General features: G+C 45.2%; 1 protein-coding gene across 2 annotated transcripts in view; it reads left to right on the top strand.

Annotated features, from left to right (window-relative positions):
• TBX15 (T-box transcription factor 15) overlaps window positions 1–17,029 on the top strand; it is a 103,808-nt gene that overhangs the window by 26,900 nt on the left and 59,879 nt on the right. The gene's annotated exons all lie outside the window — the stretch shown is intronic.

Raw genomic sequence — 17,029 nt, forward strand, 5'->3', positions numbered from 1 at the left:
TCCCCGTCCCCGTTTCCTCACACCCGCTCAGCTTTGGAACACGAGGGCCAGGTCGTGAGGGCAACCGCCGGCTCACACACCAGCCTGCTTGGGACGCTGTGTCATGTTCTGTCAATTACAACCGCGTGCTTCCTGCCCTGGCCTGCATTCCCGCGGTCCTAAGGTTCATTCTCCGGTTTGGGCTTCTGGTCACCCTGCGCTGTTGTGCAAACTTCAGTGCTTTTGGGGACTGGCTCCCTCTTTGGGGGGGGCCTGGGGCGCTGGCAGCGGTGGACACGGGAGCCTGGAGAAGCTCAATCATGGGATCTGCTCACCCAAGTCAGTCACCTCGAAGGTTAGATGGGGGAGCTGGCCACTGGCGAGTGCAGTGAGGAGCTGCAGATTCGCATAGTTGTTTCCATGGGGCGGAGGGGGGGGGGGTGGGGAGCACAAGTGCACTGGGCTCCCTAAACCAGAGCTTCCTGGTGTGAATCAGATGAAACCTGAACCGTGGGGAAGGTGGCAAGTTCTCCAGTGCAAGCCCAGGGAGTGTACTTGGGTGGAAAGTCACGTCGGGCCCATAAACAGCAAGATGGAGAGGCCGCCAAAAGCAGAGACAGAAATAGCCGAGGGGTCCCCCATCCTGCCTCATTCAAACCCACCAGCTCCCGCCAGACATTCCTCTCCCTCGCTCTGCCTTCCCTCTTTCTCTTGTTTTTCTTTCTCTCTCCAAGTTTTGTTTTGCTCCAGGGACTCCTCAGCTGGCCTGCAGGGCTGCAGTTGGCTTGATAATCGTGGAGTTGCTGGGTCTTTTTTTGCAAGTGCAGGAGAGATGCAGAGAAGCTGGCCTTCTCCAAGGGTTTCTCCTCTCTGGGAAGCCGTAGGAAACATGCCTCTCTGTTCCACCCCAAGGCAATATCTTCCAGGTGTTTCTCCTACAAGGAGGAGGAATTGGCTCCTAGCTCACGTTTTCATCAGAGTGCTTTTGGATATGTCGAATTCGTTGCCGATATTTGTGCTTTTTCTGGTTTTGAAGTCAGACTTCATCTCTTTCTCATTTGGTCTGTAGGTAGCTCTTGCAGCACGCTGAACTGAGCTCATCCTCTATTTGAAAATGATGAATTAGGAGCCTGGAGGAGGACTGAAGCTGTTCCACGGAGCAAAGCTCTGTATTGTGCTAGTGCTCTGAGGTGGTAGGGAGATTTTAGGAGATGGGTAAAACACAACAGCAATGAAACAGGTGCTGCCGTAGCAGTCACTCCAGGGAGGGCTCAGCCCAGCTTGGCAGCGGTGGTGTGCTTTTTTCCAGCTACAGAGACTGGAGCCCCCGCAGTGCTGACAGAGGTCAGGTACTGGAAATATCAAGGACCATCATCTCTCAGGCACCAGCCCGAGACACCTCGTACATTTCGTGTTAGGATGCAGAAGCACACCTGGCAGACCGCAGCTTTCTGCCTTCCAGCAGGGAGAGCTGATGGTCTCTCTCTCTCTCTCTCACGCGTGCAGATGTCTATAAATACACGCTCTCATTCGCCTGAAAGCTTTTGGCAGGAGGGCAGAGTGTATCCTTCCCGGCCCAGCTTTCCGAGGCGGGAGGACTCTGAGCTCATATGGGAAGCGCCTAGCACAGCTCCTGGTGCAGAGCAGGAACTCGATCACCAGCCTTCTTTCCTCCATTCTGCCTCCCCTTTCTTCTTTATTCCTACCTTCTCCCTTGAGGGAAGCTACCAGAACATGGGTTTAATTTCCCCTTGTGTGTATGTGTATAATAGAAGATGTTGTGCTCTTTGATGAGTGGGAAGACACCTCTTCTCTGGGCGAGACTCCTCCTTAAGGAGTGTAAGTCACACTGGGCCACTGATCACGGTCTTCTCCCCCTCCCCCCAACCCCCCCCATCAATCTGCGATCTCACTTACTATTCCAGCATCTATCTTTGCCCCTCCTAGGGTGAGACATCTGTTTAATATTTTCCTTCTTTGGAACCAGGCCATTGGAAACCAGACGAGGCAGGGCCAGCCAGGTGGAATTGGCAGGGAGTTGGTGAGCACCTCAACATTGCCTAACGAGGCAAGACGTTGGTAATACACAGGCCGGGAACCATGGGGATTTGGCTACTAGACTGCGGGAGGGAGGGCTCCTGGCAGTACGTGAGGATATTTTAGTGGGAGCAGAGTTCAGCCCTAGACTGCGTTTCTCAGGGCAGGGCCAGCACACGGGTGAGGCAACACTTCCCTCGCTATCAAGGTGAGTAATGTTTTAGTGCAATATTAAAAATAATAGTTAACTAGCTTGAATTTAAGTAAAAAAAATAATCAAATTTAATGTGAAAAGAACCCATGATAAACCAAGTATCAAAATATTGGGGTGATAGTAATACAGATCTTGTCTGTCTTAGTCATCTCGGGCTGCAACCACACAGTGCGGACTGGGTGGCCTAAAACAACACTTATTTCCCTTGGTTCTGGAGGCTGGAAGTCCACGATCAAGGTCCAGCAGAGTCTTTCCAGTGAGAGCTCTCTTCCTGCCTTGCAGACAGCTGCCTTCTCTCTGTGTCTGCACTTGGTTGTGGAGAGAGACAGAGTGGGAAAGAGACAGAGAGAGGGAGAGGGAAAAAGACATAGAGACACAGACAGAGAGAAGGAGAGAGACAAAGATCGAGAGAGGGAGAGACAACAGAGAGACAGAGATAAGGAGATAGAGGGACAGAGACAGAGACATAGGGAAAGAGAGACAGAGAGAGGGAAAGAAAGACAGAGGCACAGAGGGAAAGAGACAGAGACAGAAAAAGAGCATTGGGTGTAAGTAAGAGAGCACACTTTCTGATATCTCTTCCTTAAATGGCACTAATCCCATTATGAGGGCCCCATCCTCATGACCTCCTCTAGTCCTAATTATTTCTCCTAGTCCCCATTTCCAAATACCATCACACTGGGAGTTAAAGCTTTAGCATACAGATTTTAGGGGGACACAAACATTCAGTTCACAATACTGGCTTTAATATTTTGATATTTTGTTCATCACTGATTTTTGTATTAATTTTTATCTTAAAAAATATTGCATTAAAACGTTGTTTATTTGGACTGTTGAAGTTTTCGTTGCCACCTTCAATTTTGCCTTACTCACCTTGTCCTTGTCGTGGCTCTGCTGTAGAGAAACCCCAACTCCTGGATCTGGGGAAGGGACGTTGGGCCCAGGCATCATCCTGAGCTAAAGGATCAAGGTCGACCACTCGTTGGACCAATCCAATGCTGACCAATTCTTCATTTCCTTTTTCTTCCTTAATCATTGTCAAGCGTATGGTTGCATTTTCAACACTTAATTATTTCTGTTGTGCCACAGGACTTGGCATTTCATCCAACACTGCAATAGTTAGTTAAATGCAATGTTCCGTAATCAAATCTGATTTTTAAAAGTTCTCATATGAATGGAGGTAGTCAGGAACCAGAGAACCCGTTCCGAATCTTCAGCTTTATCAGGTGAACTTTTGCCATAATTTCTGTAATTTTGGTGTGTCTGAAGATTTAATCTAATTTTAAAGACTATGAAAGTCTTTTCAGCTCTCCAGTAATGCGGTGACCTTTTTCAAAATCCTTTTGATGGTTTCCCCAAGTTAAACATTTTTTTAACTTTTGATTTGGATATAATATTGAATTTACAGAAAAGTTATTGGAGCTGTACAAAGAATTTCTGTCTGTATATCCTTTACTCAGTTTCACTGTTTATATTTTGCTTCATTTGCTCTCTTTCTCACTGCATGTATACATGCACACACCCACATATAGGTATGACCACACACGTATATGTATGAGCACCCACACATTTATATGTGAACACATATATACATGTACACATGAATACACGAATATACATATCAGCACACACCTATATACACACACATATATATACACACACAAATATGTAATTGTTTTCTGAGCCATTTGTTAGTAGATTAGAGACCCCATTAATTGATATAATCTGTTATATAATCCACAGTCCATATTCAATTTTCACCATTTGTCGTAATGTTCATTATAGATATTCTTTTTTCCTGGATCCAATATCTAATACAAGATCATGCATCACATTTGTTGTCAAATTCTTTTAATCTCCTTTAATTGGGAACAGTTCCTCAGCCTTTTCTTGTCTGTCTTTTCTTTTTTAATAATTCAACTTTATTTTTTCTAATTTATAAAACATGTTTATTTATTTATTTTTATTTTCGAGAGAGACAGCACGAGCAGGGATGGGGCAGAGAGAGGGAGAGAGAATTCCAAGCAGGCTCCATACTGTCAGCGCAGAGCCTGATGTAGGGCTTGAACTCATGAACCATGAGATCATGACCTGAGCCGAAATCAAGAGTCAGACACTTAACCAACTGAGCCACCCAGGCACCCAGTCTTTCTTCACCTTTTTAGTTTTGAAGTGCTCATTTTGTAGACTGTTCCTAAATTTGGATGTCTGATGTTTTCTCATGTTTAGATTGAGGTTTTGCATCTTTGGCAGAAATACCACAGGAGTGATATGTTTTCTATTTACCATATCAAAAGTCTATTGGTTTATCTCCATTTTGATGATATTAACTTCTTTTTTGCTGTGTGTGTGTGTGTGTGTGTGTGTGTGTGTGTGTGTGTGTGTTTTGTGAAGACATCACCCAGCTGCTTTTTCTCCCCCTAGTTTTTTTCTTCCCATTGTGTTGAGATTTTATTGACATATAACATTGTGTAAGTTTAGGGTGTATGATGCGACAGGTTGATACCTGACTATGTTGAGAAATAATTACCATAATAGCCTAGTTGCTTCCATCTTGGTGATGTTCACTTTGGGCACTTTGTTAAGGTAGGGCCAGACAGTTTTCTCCACCATAAAGTTAGTTTGTTCTACTTTGAAATTAATAAATAATGTATAGAGAGCTATTTTGAGAGTGTGTATCTTTGTTCCTAATCAAACTTTCACTCACTTGTTTTAGCATCCATTGATAATTGTTTTCCGTTTTCATTTCAAAGTATTAGAAAAATTTATCTTGAGGTTTCTTCTTTGATTTATGTGTCGTTTAGAAGTGTATTGTTTAATCTCCAAGGATTTGGGGATTTTCCAGTTCTCTTTCTGCTACTGAATTTTAGTTCGGTTCCATTGTAGTCTGTGAGCAGACACTGTGATTGGGGCACAGGTGAGACTGTGCTCCTAGACCATGAACTTCACCAGTACTTCTAGGGTTCCTCCTCCTGCCCCTGGGGGTGGGACAGGATGGCTAGAGGGGGACAAGAGTTGGATATTTCCCTTCCCCAGGTAAGGTTAGGCTCTGGTAAATCATTTCTTCTGAGGGTGGGCCTTGTTGAGAAGAGAAGGCTGTGGGATATTTCAGAATGGTTCCTTGTTTTCTCCCGAGGCTGGAAATATAAGGGGACTTTTCTCTGATTTGTTATGAAGAGCTCACAAAAATGTGGGAGCCTCCTATGACTGGGTCCCCCTGGAGTTTCCAACTCTCACACTTGTCCAGATTGAGCCTCCAGCAATTTGTCAATTATAGTCCGGTTTTCTGCCCCTGGCACTGTTTCTGCAGGGTTTGTGCTCGTGGGTTTCTGCTCCAGTAAGTTGATTCTTAGTATCTGCCTGTCTCTTCAATTCGGGGTGGGGGGCGGTGGGAGCGGTTGCCCTGTGACCTCATTTCTCTGACACATCTAAGGAGAGTTGTTGGCTTTTCAGTTTGTGAGGTTTTTAGTTGTTGTTCAGGTGGAGTGATGGCTTCTAAGCTCCTTACATGCTGGGCCAGAAACCAGAAGCCCATTGATAAATGATATTTTTATCTCTATCATTCCTTCTATATTTATTAGCTGTCTAGTGCAAGCAGGAGCTTTACTTTTTTATTAATTAAAGAAAATATTTATGTATTTATTTATTTAAACAGACTCATAGACTCATAGGTTCCTGTATTATTTAATGGATTATAACCTGTTCTTACTTATTTTGATACTCAGATCACTCCTGACTTGGCCAGTGGAAGTCTTTTCCAATTAACTCTTGAATGCGTTGACATGTTCCCATTTTTCTTTGAGTACTTTCTTACTTTCTGATGCAACAAGATGTTCCAGGCTTGTCTTGTACTTTTCCTGCCCCAGGCCTGGCACAATATGATTCAATTGGAGTTCATGAGCTATTTTCTTTTTTTGGAGAGGTTATTCTACCTGAAGATAGAGCTTGGATTCCATGTTATTTGTTATGTCCATTGTGCCATGCAGCATATTCTGTGTGTGATGTCATCAGCATTTCCTATGAAAAGGTATCATCCGTTAGTCTTCTTTGAATTCACTGTTCCGCTTTAATTTAGCATTTCAGGCCGGGGTGTGATTCGCACGGTTGCATTCATGTATTGTTTTGATTTAGGTAATTGCTTTATTTGGATCTGTTTGCCAAGCACTACAATTGAAAGCCCTCAGTTAACTCAATATGTCTGGTGATGGTTGGTTCTGTGCTTAGCCCTTGTTGATTCTCTAGACAATAAAATACAGTACCTACTCCCAAGAAGTGTATAGTCTAGTAGGGAAGGCGAGAAGACTCTACGTTAACCTGTGGCACACGCCTCATGCAAGTGTATAAACCGTCACTGCATTTTTTTGGGGAGCCAACAGTTAGTCTGTGCCGGATCTTATGGATGAGGATGGAGAAGGCAAGCAAGACCCCACAGCTCATAACCATCAGGACAGGAAGTCTTTTCAGACCTAGGAGGAACTCCGCATATTTGCTTTGCCTAGAAAGATGAACTGTTTCATAGATGACCTTTTAACACCTGGGCTATAAACCTCAATGGGACACACAGAGGGAAGAGTGGGGCCGGGTCTCACTAGCTTTCCATATGTAAGCATTCCCTGGAGCTTAGAACAGGGTCATGAAGTTGAAGTAGGAGAGCATGACCTTATGAGATTCTTTGCCTGTATTGACTCCCGATTGTCCTAGAGCAGGAGGCTCTGGGGCTTTGTAAAATTGCTCTTGGGAGCAATGTTGTCAGACTCTTGCAGAAAGAATGTTACCTAGGAGAGAAGCATGACGAGGTTTTTTTCTGGCCCAATAATTTTATATCTCCATCCTGTCTACACTCTAGGTTGTAAATGCCTTGGGGAAAGGGCCCTGCATTCTACTTATTGGCATCTCCCATTGTATGTACATAGGAGTTAGTCATTGATTGATTGTTCTTCTGAAATAACTCTAACTGCTTTGGGATGTGTGACACGGGAGATACAATGATGAGATTTGTTGAACTGTGTATATATAAAACTTTTGCTGTGTTAGCTTAAACTTGTGGCCCTAGAGTGGCTCTAGACTCCCCCCCCCCTTTTTTTTTAAATGTTTATTTATTTTTGAAAGAGAAGGTGGGGGAGAGAGACGGAGACAGAGGATCCAAAGTGGGCTCCACACTGAGAGCATAGAGCCCAGTGCTGGGCTCGAACCCATGACCTGTGAGATCATGATCCAAGCTGAAGTTGGACACGCAACCAACTGAGCCACCCAGATGCACCTAGACTTTCCCTTGTAGAAGCAAAATCACTATAGTAGTTCCAGACCTCACGTTTCCTAAACATTTTTTTTTTTTTTTTACCACATTGTTCCTTATTTAAAAAACAGATGGCCTTTTAAAAGGTACTCTATATATTGAAAAGTCTCTTTTGGGTAAAGGTAAAGTTATGACCTAGACGATCTTCAGTGTTAAGCTATAGGCAAACTTAAAAGCAAGAGAGGCCCTCCTGGCAACTCTAAAATGAAAGCATGTAGGTGACTTCTCTGCTGCCCAGGAAGATGGCTCCTGGATGGTTTCCATTCTTCATGCTCCTTTCTTGGGCCCAGCGGAGGCTGAAGCTTGGTAATTCTTCCAGCCAAGGAGGCACTTGGGATTCTGCCTTATTTATTTATTTTTATTAATTTTTTTTAACGTTTATTTACTTTTGAGAGAGAGAGAGCACGAGAGAGAGAGAGGGAGACACAGAATCCGGAGCAGGCTCCAGGCTCTGAGCTGTCAGTGCAGAGCCCAACATGGGGCTCGAACTCACGAGCCATGAGATTGTGACCTGAGCCGAAGTTGGACGCTTAACCGATGGAGCCACCCAGGCACCCCAGGGTTCTGCCCTCTTAATGGTAAAGGTAGCTCTGGTAGAACTTGAAGGCTGTATTGAATAAGGAACTATCAGATCATGCAGTGCTCACAGCTGGGATGCCCGTGTGCATCAACTTTGGAAGTCAGCAGTTGGATTAAGGAAATTCTCCAAACTGAAATGAATATCGGCTTGAGTTATTAAGCCCAGAAATATTTCCTGTCTTTGAGATTTGCTGGTAGGCCATGCTTGCCTTAAGTTAAAGGGTCAGATTTTCCCGTAAGCACTTGAGCTCTCTTGCTATTTTGGGTAATCACCTCTCCACACACATATGCTTAATCAAGAGCCGGAGCATAGGGAGTGTTGTCGACTTTGTCCTGTGCTGCATTAGGATCCCTTCCTTGGCCAAGCGAGTGCTCTTGATGAGTTCACTCCCATCTGCGATCATGTTGTATGGCTTCTGATTAGACATTGTTGTATGCAATCCAGCCCCGTGTTAACAGGCATTCCTCCAAGTGACGACAAGATCTGGCCTGTGGTGGATGATGGCTCTCCCCTGGGATCTCCTGGGGACAGGCTGGTGCTTTTAGAACTGCCGTGTGCCTTGATCTTAATTTATCTGTTGTATTCAATATCATTGGAAGCCGGGAAAAGGCCACATACCTGACCTCTGTTCCAGGGCTGTGATATTGCACCCACTCCAAGGTTTCTTTGATCCTGACTTTGGCAAGCCAAGTAGGGGAACTCCTTGGTCCCCAAAGGTTCATCTGACTTTGTACATTTGTGACATTTAGTCTTCAAATTACAGTTTGATTTGATTGCAGGTTGGAGAAAAAGAAGGCTTTGAGGGTCTGCCGGAAAGTAGGCTTTTCCAAGTGTCCACATGAAGATTAGTATTCCTCCCAGTTGTCACCTGGCTGTCATGTGCCAATTCTTGAGGGAGAGGACATCGGGCTATTGGGCTTTGTTTGGGCTTCCTGGTTATGAGACTTGGAAAGGTGAGCAAAGCCATTATAGACAGCTTACAGTATTCACGTTAGGGCCACTCCCACTCCAAATACGGACCACTCCTTGGCCTTTCTAATTTTAGAATGCTTATTTAGAATGAATTCAGATTTTCTGAAATCATGTCTGCCTTTGTAGGGGGTAAGAGAACGATCACCAATTTTTACTGAAAAAATTTCATGAAGAGAATTGTTGACTTTGTTGAGTGTGAAGGCCAATAAACTGGAAAGGAAGGAAGGAAGGAAGGAAGGAAGGAAGGAAGGAAGGAAGGGGGAGGGAGGGAGGGAGGAAATTGAAACAGCTTTGTGTAAAATATTAGTGCTGAGTTAGGAGGATACAAGTTTCAGACGGTTGTGTGTAACATCATAGGTTACATCTCTCATTCCCATCTGAAATCTTATTGTGTAAACTGTAAAATAATGAAACTGCATTTTAAAATGTAGTTTATAATTAGAAGCAGTGGCCTTGATGAATTTTGTCACAAAATCAAGTCTTCAAGAGAACACTCTTAGCTGGCCACAGGCTGGAAACCAGTCCCTAGCAATGTGGAAAAAGATCAGGATTGGATTGGGTCTATATATTTAAAAAAAAAAATGAAATGTCTCCTTTCTTCCAGTATCCTTTTGGAGCTTCTTTCTCTGTTTCTTCTTTTTTTTTTTAATGTTTCTTTTTTTACTTTTGAGAGAGACAGTGGGGGAGGTGAGAGTGGGGAAGTACAGAGAGAGAGGGAGACACAGAATCCAAAGGAGGCTCCAGGCTCTGAGCTGTCAGAACAGAGCCGGACATGGGGCTCAAACTTGTGAGCTGTGAGATCATGACCTGAGCGGAAGTCGGAGGCTTAAGCGACTGAGCCACCCAGGCGCCCCTCTTTCTCTTGTTTCTATGGCTTTAAAATGCCTGAGCTGAGGGTAAATCTAAATAAGAAAAGGATGTACCATTCCTTAATGTGCGAAGGGCTCCCCCCCCCCCCCCCCCCCAGTGCCCTGTGCTTGGTTTTCTGAGACAGCAGAATTTCAGGTAAAAGGTTTTTTTGTTTTGTTTTGTATGTGGGGGGGGCGGGGCTCTAGAGCGGGTTCTTGGATAAGAAAAAAGTCTTTGTCAGCCTTCCCAGAGCCAAAGAGTAACTGTGATTCTATCTATGGAGCCTCCTATTGCTAGCCCACCTGGGAAGTTCAGCCATACTTCATGGGGGCACCAAGTCTGGGCATTTGTGGGTGTTTAAGCCTGTGTTAGGGCAGGCTGCCAAGGAGACAGAGGGGTTAAACAGCTAGCACTCACTGCTGGTTGGCTCCAGGATTTCACCAGGCTTATAAAAAGAGAGGGCCTAACAGGGTTGCCCCTCCGTGAGGGCCCATTTGAGAACTGAGAGTCTTGGGTTCAGTCTGAAGACCTGGTTGGTTTCAAGCACAGAAAAACTGTACATCATCTGTCGCCACAGCCCTACATTCCTATGAGCTGAAGGCACTGCTCGAGAGTCCAATGCAGATTTCTAACACTGCTGGGGACAGGGCCCTGTCTCATGTGCAGCAAGGACGGCACTGAAGAGAGAGCCTTGTAGGGGCCGTAGGTCTGGAGAAGCAGTGAGGCCCATGTAGGGGTAAGAAGCCCTGACATCAAGCTGGTGACCTTTTGGAGTGTGTGGTGCAAATTGGCAGGGATGGGAGCAGGAAGCAGTTTTGGCCCAGGCCAATGGTGACCTTCAGGTGTACCCGCCTCTGGGATCAGGAACAATGGGGTGTTGCAACCAAGGCCATGAGCGGAGCAGAAAATGGCACCTGTGGTTGCAGCAGGTGAACTTTAATGACTGCCAAGGAGAGCTCAAGCGCCATTTGGAGACCCTACCAGCCGAAGGGGGAGGACCAGGGCCTGGGATTCCGCAGATCTCCTGCCCCAGGCTGCAAGCCAATGGCTGTTATTATTGTTACTCAAAACCCCCCTCCGGTGGCTTTTCTCCAGCTGGGAGAAGGGGGAAAGGCACAGGCTACTCCCGTTCCTTAGCGGAGAGACGTCCCCGAGTCATATTCTGGGGGATTGCATGTCAGCAGCTGACGGCGTGTGGAACTCTACCGACGTCCATGTAGGGCTCTACTAAGAACTTAGAATACCAAGCCAATTAGGGACAGCATCTCTTACGGTGGAGATATAGATGTTTTATGATATTCCCAGTGTGTTTTTTCTCCCTAGTCATTTGTGTTCTGGAATATTCTATACTCTATTGTATATAGCTAGATGACATCTGAACAGTGTCATGATCCTGCCTGTTCTTAAGTTTACATGTGTCGTGGTATGAAAATTGCTCATGGGTGCTGTTTTTTTGGTGGCATAAATACTAGCACTCATTCCAAGTGCCACAGTGACACGCTGGGCTTTCCTGTTTTGACTGCTTCATTTGGCAAAGGCCTAAGGTCACACATGCTGATGTTGAGAATGGCCCCCCCCCCCCCAGCCTACCCTTTTCTCCAGTGGGAAATATGGAGCACAAGGTGCCTTCACACCAGCGGGCTTTGGGGAACAGAAGCTGTCCTTTCTTACTCTTCTTGGCAATAGTGTTTGAACTCTGTCTGGTATTCTGATTAAAGTTTACCTGTTTACTTTAAAAGTGAAGGGCAGGCTCATAGTTCTCAAGATATGAGTATCGGATATTCATTAAAAAAAAAAAAAAAAACCCGTAACAGCAAAACCACATCACAAGTCACATAGCTCAGGCCGGTGCCACTTAAACAGGCTTCTCTGGGAAGGCCTCAGGTTCGGTGCTGTACTTTTTCCTTTACCTTCCCCATCCACTCCTGCCAATTGTGCCATTTGGCCAGAATATACCAAATTGAACATGAAGTATTTTATTGTGTACTTACGCTGAGGGATGGCTTTTCAAGCCAGGTATTAGGATGTTACCTCCTATCTATCTGCTTCTAATGCAAATGTATTGCAATGGTCGCAGAATGGAGTATTTAAAATTAGGACTCTCTTAGAGAATCTGGGCTAGGTGATTGGTACAACCATAGGGCATAGAAAAGAAGTTGAAGACCACTCTTGCCTGGAGGTTGTTTGGAGATTTTGTGAACCTCCCTGAGAAAGATGGAGACGCATGAATTGTGGATCACAGTGTGAACGCACCTGTGTTTTCCTTCGATCTGCTCCTATTTCTCAGGATCCTGGAAATCTGGACCACCTCACACCACTGTACCAGTGCTTCCTGAGGCAGAAAAAGTCTGTTACCTCAAGACTCCAAGGCCACGGCTAAGGGCCTTACCACTAGCTCCCTGCCAAGGCCGTTGGCTTTCTTAAATGGCTTGATCACACCCTGATGTTTCAAGGCTGGGTGCTCCCCAGCTGGAGCCCTGAAAATGCTTGCATGGCATCCTTAGAGAAGGAAACCAACTTGAAAGAAACTCCCACAAAGTAAATCACCAGGACCGGATGGTTTTCATCCAAGAGTTGGGGAAGGAAATGAAGTGTGAAATAGCACAGATACTGATGAAGACATTAGTTCTCCATTAAAGCCACAACTGTGTCAGAGCAGAGGAAGTTTGCTAACATGATGATCTTATTGCTGGAGAAGAAAGATTACTGGCCTATCTGCTGCCTCCAGAAAACCTGGTCCACTTGGAAAGAATGGCACAAAGTACGAACAATAACACAATAGCCTTTATTCCTTGAAAGCAGGTGAGAGGGACAGTATGCTGATTCATGCATGACAGCATTGTAGTAGAAACCTTGGAAAGAATATAATAGTGACTATGTAACATGTAGGCTGCTATCCTCTATGCTGTGCCCGTGGCAGACATTGCTAATCGATCTGGTACTCTTCTCTTTGAGCTTGGATTGGGCCTCCTTAGTTCTGTGCTCTTGACTGTCACCATCAAATGACCAGAGTTGACATATGTGTTAAAACTCATTTTCCCTCTTGGCCTACGAGGATATATTTTATCATGGACCACAAGGGCTCATAATTAAATTATAAATAATGACAAGAAGGAAGTCTTTCACAGATAGTTTAGTTTAAGAGCCTGACAAAAGCATGTCACATTCTTTCTTCTAAAGACTGAGTTAGAAGAACATCCATCCCCAGCGATAACCAATTTTGTGAGAGCTGAATCCAGACGTGTAATCCCAACTCAGACCACAGAAGGGTCTTTTTGGAAGGAAGAGAAGTCACTTCCTCTGAGGCAACAAGCAGCGTGCTCCAGAAAGTTCTTCTGAGGGATGAGAATCAACAGCAGCCTCCTTCATTAGGCATTTCCCTGCAGAGCTGTCAACGTTGTTGAGTCCGGCCACAACAGTGACTCAGTGGGGCACAGAAGTGAGGTATGCTTTTGAGAGCAGAGCTACACTGGAGCCCAGGGAGAAGAGAGACAGGAATTTTGGACCCTGGAGAAACTGAGTAGCTTTATGGAAAACCTGAAGTCTCCATGGGACTGGCCTTCATTTCACACTAAGGAGCAGAAGACCAGTTCTGTGGCAGGTCTGGGAATCCCGTGGAATCCACAAAACGTTTTGCCACTGGAGTGAACAAAGCCTCCTGTCACTGATAATGGCTAAAGCAGTTTGGCTGTAAGGGGCATCTGGGTGGCTCAGTCACTTAAATGTCTGGCTCTTGGTTTCAGCTCAGGTTATGATCTCATGGTTCGTGGGTTCAGGCCCTGCATCGGGCTCTGTGCTGGGAGCCTGGAGCCTGCTTGGGATTCTCTCTCTCCCTCTCTCTCTGCCCCTCCCCTGCTCATGTGTTCTATCAAAATAAATAAACTTTAAAAAATTAAAAAAAAAATAAAACAATTTGGCTATCCTATAGCCCAGTGATCTCCATGTAAAGGGGTGTGTGATGGAACAGATCTCCTGGAATATACTATAATCTGATCACTTACAGATATTTACCTGCCTGCCGCCATTAGGGAATTCACTTGATCAGTGAAAAGAGGCAACATACTTGGATTAACAGAGAGTCGGAATATGGTAAAATGCACGTAGCATGGGAGAGACCCTGACTGTACTGTGATTTCTCATTGATTATTCGGGATCTTGTCATGCCGCAGAGTGCTCACTGGGGCATTGGCCAGGTGTTGTAGCTCGGGGGCCGTGGCAGCCATGATACGATGGGATCCATTGGTCAGCAGACCTGGGTGCTTAGTCCTCACCCCACCAGCAGGTGCCCCGAGACCTTGCTCAGATCTGGCAGAATCACAGGGCATGGAATGAGACGCTGGGGAGAGCATTTTGTCTAGACGTTTGCCTCAAGGATTATCATCTCCGTTTTAAAGCGAGGCAGTAGTTGTTCAGCAAGAGTAAGTTAAGTGCACAACGTGCAGGTCAGCAAGAGTAAGTTAAGTGCACAACGTGCAGGGGGTTGGGGGAGGGGAGGGTGGGGAAGTGAGAGGAGAGAGTGCAGGCTCCCAGCCAGCAGACCTTCTCACGTCACCTCTTTGCTTCTGAGCCTCAGTTTCCTATCTTTAATGGGCTTAGAGCATAGGGAGAAATCTCTGCGGGTTAAATGATCACGTGTCATGCTGATGACTCCTATTTTGAAGGCACTTTATAGTTGATAAAGTGCTTTCGTCTACATTATTTGACCCTGCCGAGGACACCGCGCTTGCGGTAAGCGGTAGGGTTCCTTATCCACTCTCCCCAGCCCAGATGCCTCAGCTGAGACTCAGCGGGATGAAATGGCTTCCACAAGGTCAGACCAAGGTCAGACCCAGGGCTCACACTCCTGCCTTCTGGTTCTGGACCCAGGGCTCCTTTCACCACATAATGATAGATAATGGAGAGTTTATTTATCATTCACTTCTGTGGCAGCGGAGACTTCAGTGTCACGGCATGGTAAAAATAGACCATGAGGGCGAGGAGGTTCTCAGGAGCAAACAAACTGAGCTCACCAGAATGTTCTCGTGGGCAGGCTCGGTTGCCGTGGCCTTTAGGGAGCCTTGGCAGTCCTGCGGCGGGCGGGCAGCGTCACCTACTTGCCTTCCCGGAGGAGCTGCCTCTGGGCTCCAGGGCCAGACGCAGGCCCTGCCCTAGGGGACACAGGGCCACAGGGCGAGGGGCGGGGGCAGGCGGGGGGTGAGGGCTGGGAGGAGGGTTTCTTCTGAGGTGCGGGAACCACCGACCTGGAGCCCATCCCTGGGCAGGGGGCCAGATTGTGTGTCCCACAGTAGCAACCTTCCTGTGGTTTAGCACGCGTGAGGAGAAACAGCCCAGTGAGCCCCGGCTTCTGTGTCACTGAGGGTTTTCTGAGGGGCAGGGGGAAGGGGAGCAAGGGAGTATGGATGAGTAGAGGTGGCAAGGCTGAAGAAAAAGCCCCATTAACATTCACTTAAAGATATACATACATTTTTCCATTTGAGAGAGAGAGAGTGGAGGAGAGGGGCAGAGGGAGGGAGCGGGAGAATCCTAAGGAGCACGGAGCCCTACTGGGGCTCAGTCCCACAGCCCTGGGATCATGACCTGAGCCGAAATCAAGACTTGGGTGCTCAACTGACTGAGCCGCCCAGGCACCCCTTCTTAAAGATAATTTTTAATCCCCCTAATGCCGGCAAATGATTTGATTGTGCTATAACTGAAAAAAGTTATACATACCTGTATATGTGGTTAAAATACAGTTATTCGAGAAAAAAGGAATCGTACAGAGAAAGTGTAACACTCACAGACAAACACGGCCACTTTGTCTTTATAAAGGGGACAAAGAATGTGTTTTTGTGAAGATGCATCGCTAGTGTTCTGGGTTGTATTCTTTTGAATATTTTTCCTGTTGGAAATATCTGGTTAAGAGGACGTGCTTTACATTGTAGCAGAAGAGCTTAGAAAATGGATGTTTTCCCCACTTGCAGAAAGCCTATCAAACCAGTGGCTCTTGTCCTGTTAAAGTCATAGATTGCTTTGAGAATCCCATAAATACCCTACATTCCCTTCCTAGACAAACTCAAGCACTTACAAATTTGACACAACTTTAGGTCAGATAAACCACGAAAGCCCATCCGCTGACATTAGGTTAATATCTTCTTCATCGAAAAAATTCAAAATTAATATTTTACGAAATAGTTTTTTCTTTACAGAAGGATTCACTACATGCAGCTGAGACGGTTAGAATTAAAATGTAGGTATACATCCAGTGACACACAAAATATTCTGATTTCTATGAAGTTCCCTAGCTGATAACATTTGTATTTTACATCTGTAGTCATTGCATGTTCGTGTGTATATATATATATATATATATATATATATATACACACACACACACACACACACACACACACACACACACATACACATATATATATATTCAAGGAAGCTCTATGCCCAACATTGGCCTTGAACTCACAACCCCAAGATCAAGAGTTTCATGGTCTACCAACTGAGCTAGCCCAGCACCCCCACATTCACTTAAAATTTTATCTTAGTTTTTTTATTGGTTCTTTTAAAGATGCTGTGTAGTGTTACTCCATTGTAATTTGTATCTGATAACACATGTAATATTTGGTATAACAAGGAAAATCTGCCTTCACTGTTAGATCAATTTTGATTACATGTAGAATATAGTATATAAAGTAATATTTTATTTTATTTTATTATTTTTTTTATTTATAAAGTAATATTTTAATATATACAATGGCCCACACGCCATCAGTAAGATCTCATCCTCCAGACTTGTGAATTCTGGGAAAAAAATTACTTCCACATGTTTCTAAAACTACTTAGGATTTTTGACTGGTTGGTGGTCTATTGATTCTAAGTATCTGACCTGTCAAAACGCCATCTTTAAACTCCAGTGATGCATAGAGGCTTGGAATTAGCTGGGGCTGAATTTATTACAGAACAAAGGGAGGTGATGATTAACACACCCATCTGAGCAGTAGGGGGGAAAATAATCCTTGAATGGATTAGATGCCATGATCCTAAAACCACATTCTCTGAGTGTTGGGTACTTGCCCAGAAATGGGGAGAGGCCAAACACTGATGCCTTTTAAAT

The sequence above is a fragment of the Neofelis nebulosa genome, chromosome 2 (assembly GCF_028018385.1).
Source record: "Neofelis nebulosa isolate mNeoNeb1 chromosome 2, mNeoNeb1.pri, whole genome shotgun sequence".
Lineage (NCBI taxonomy): Eukaryota > Metazoa > Chordata > Mammalia > Carnivora > Felidae > Neofelis > Neofelis nebulosa.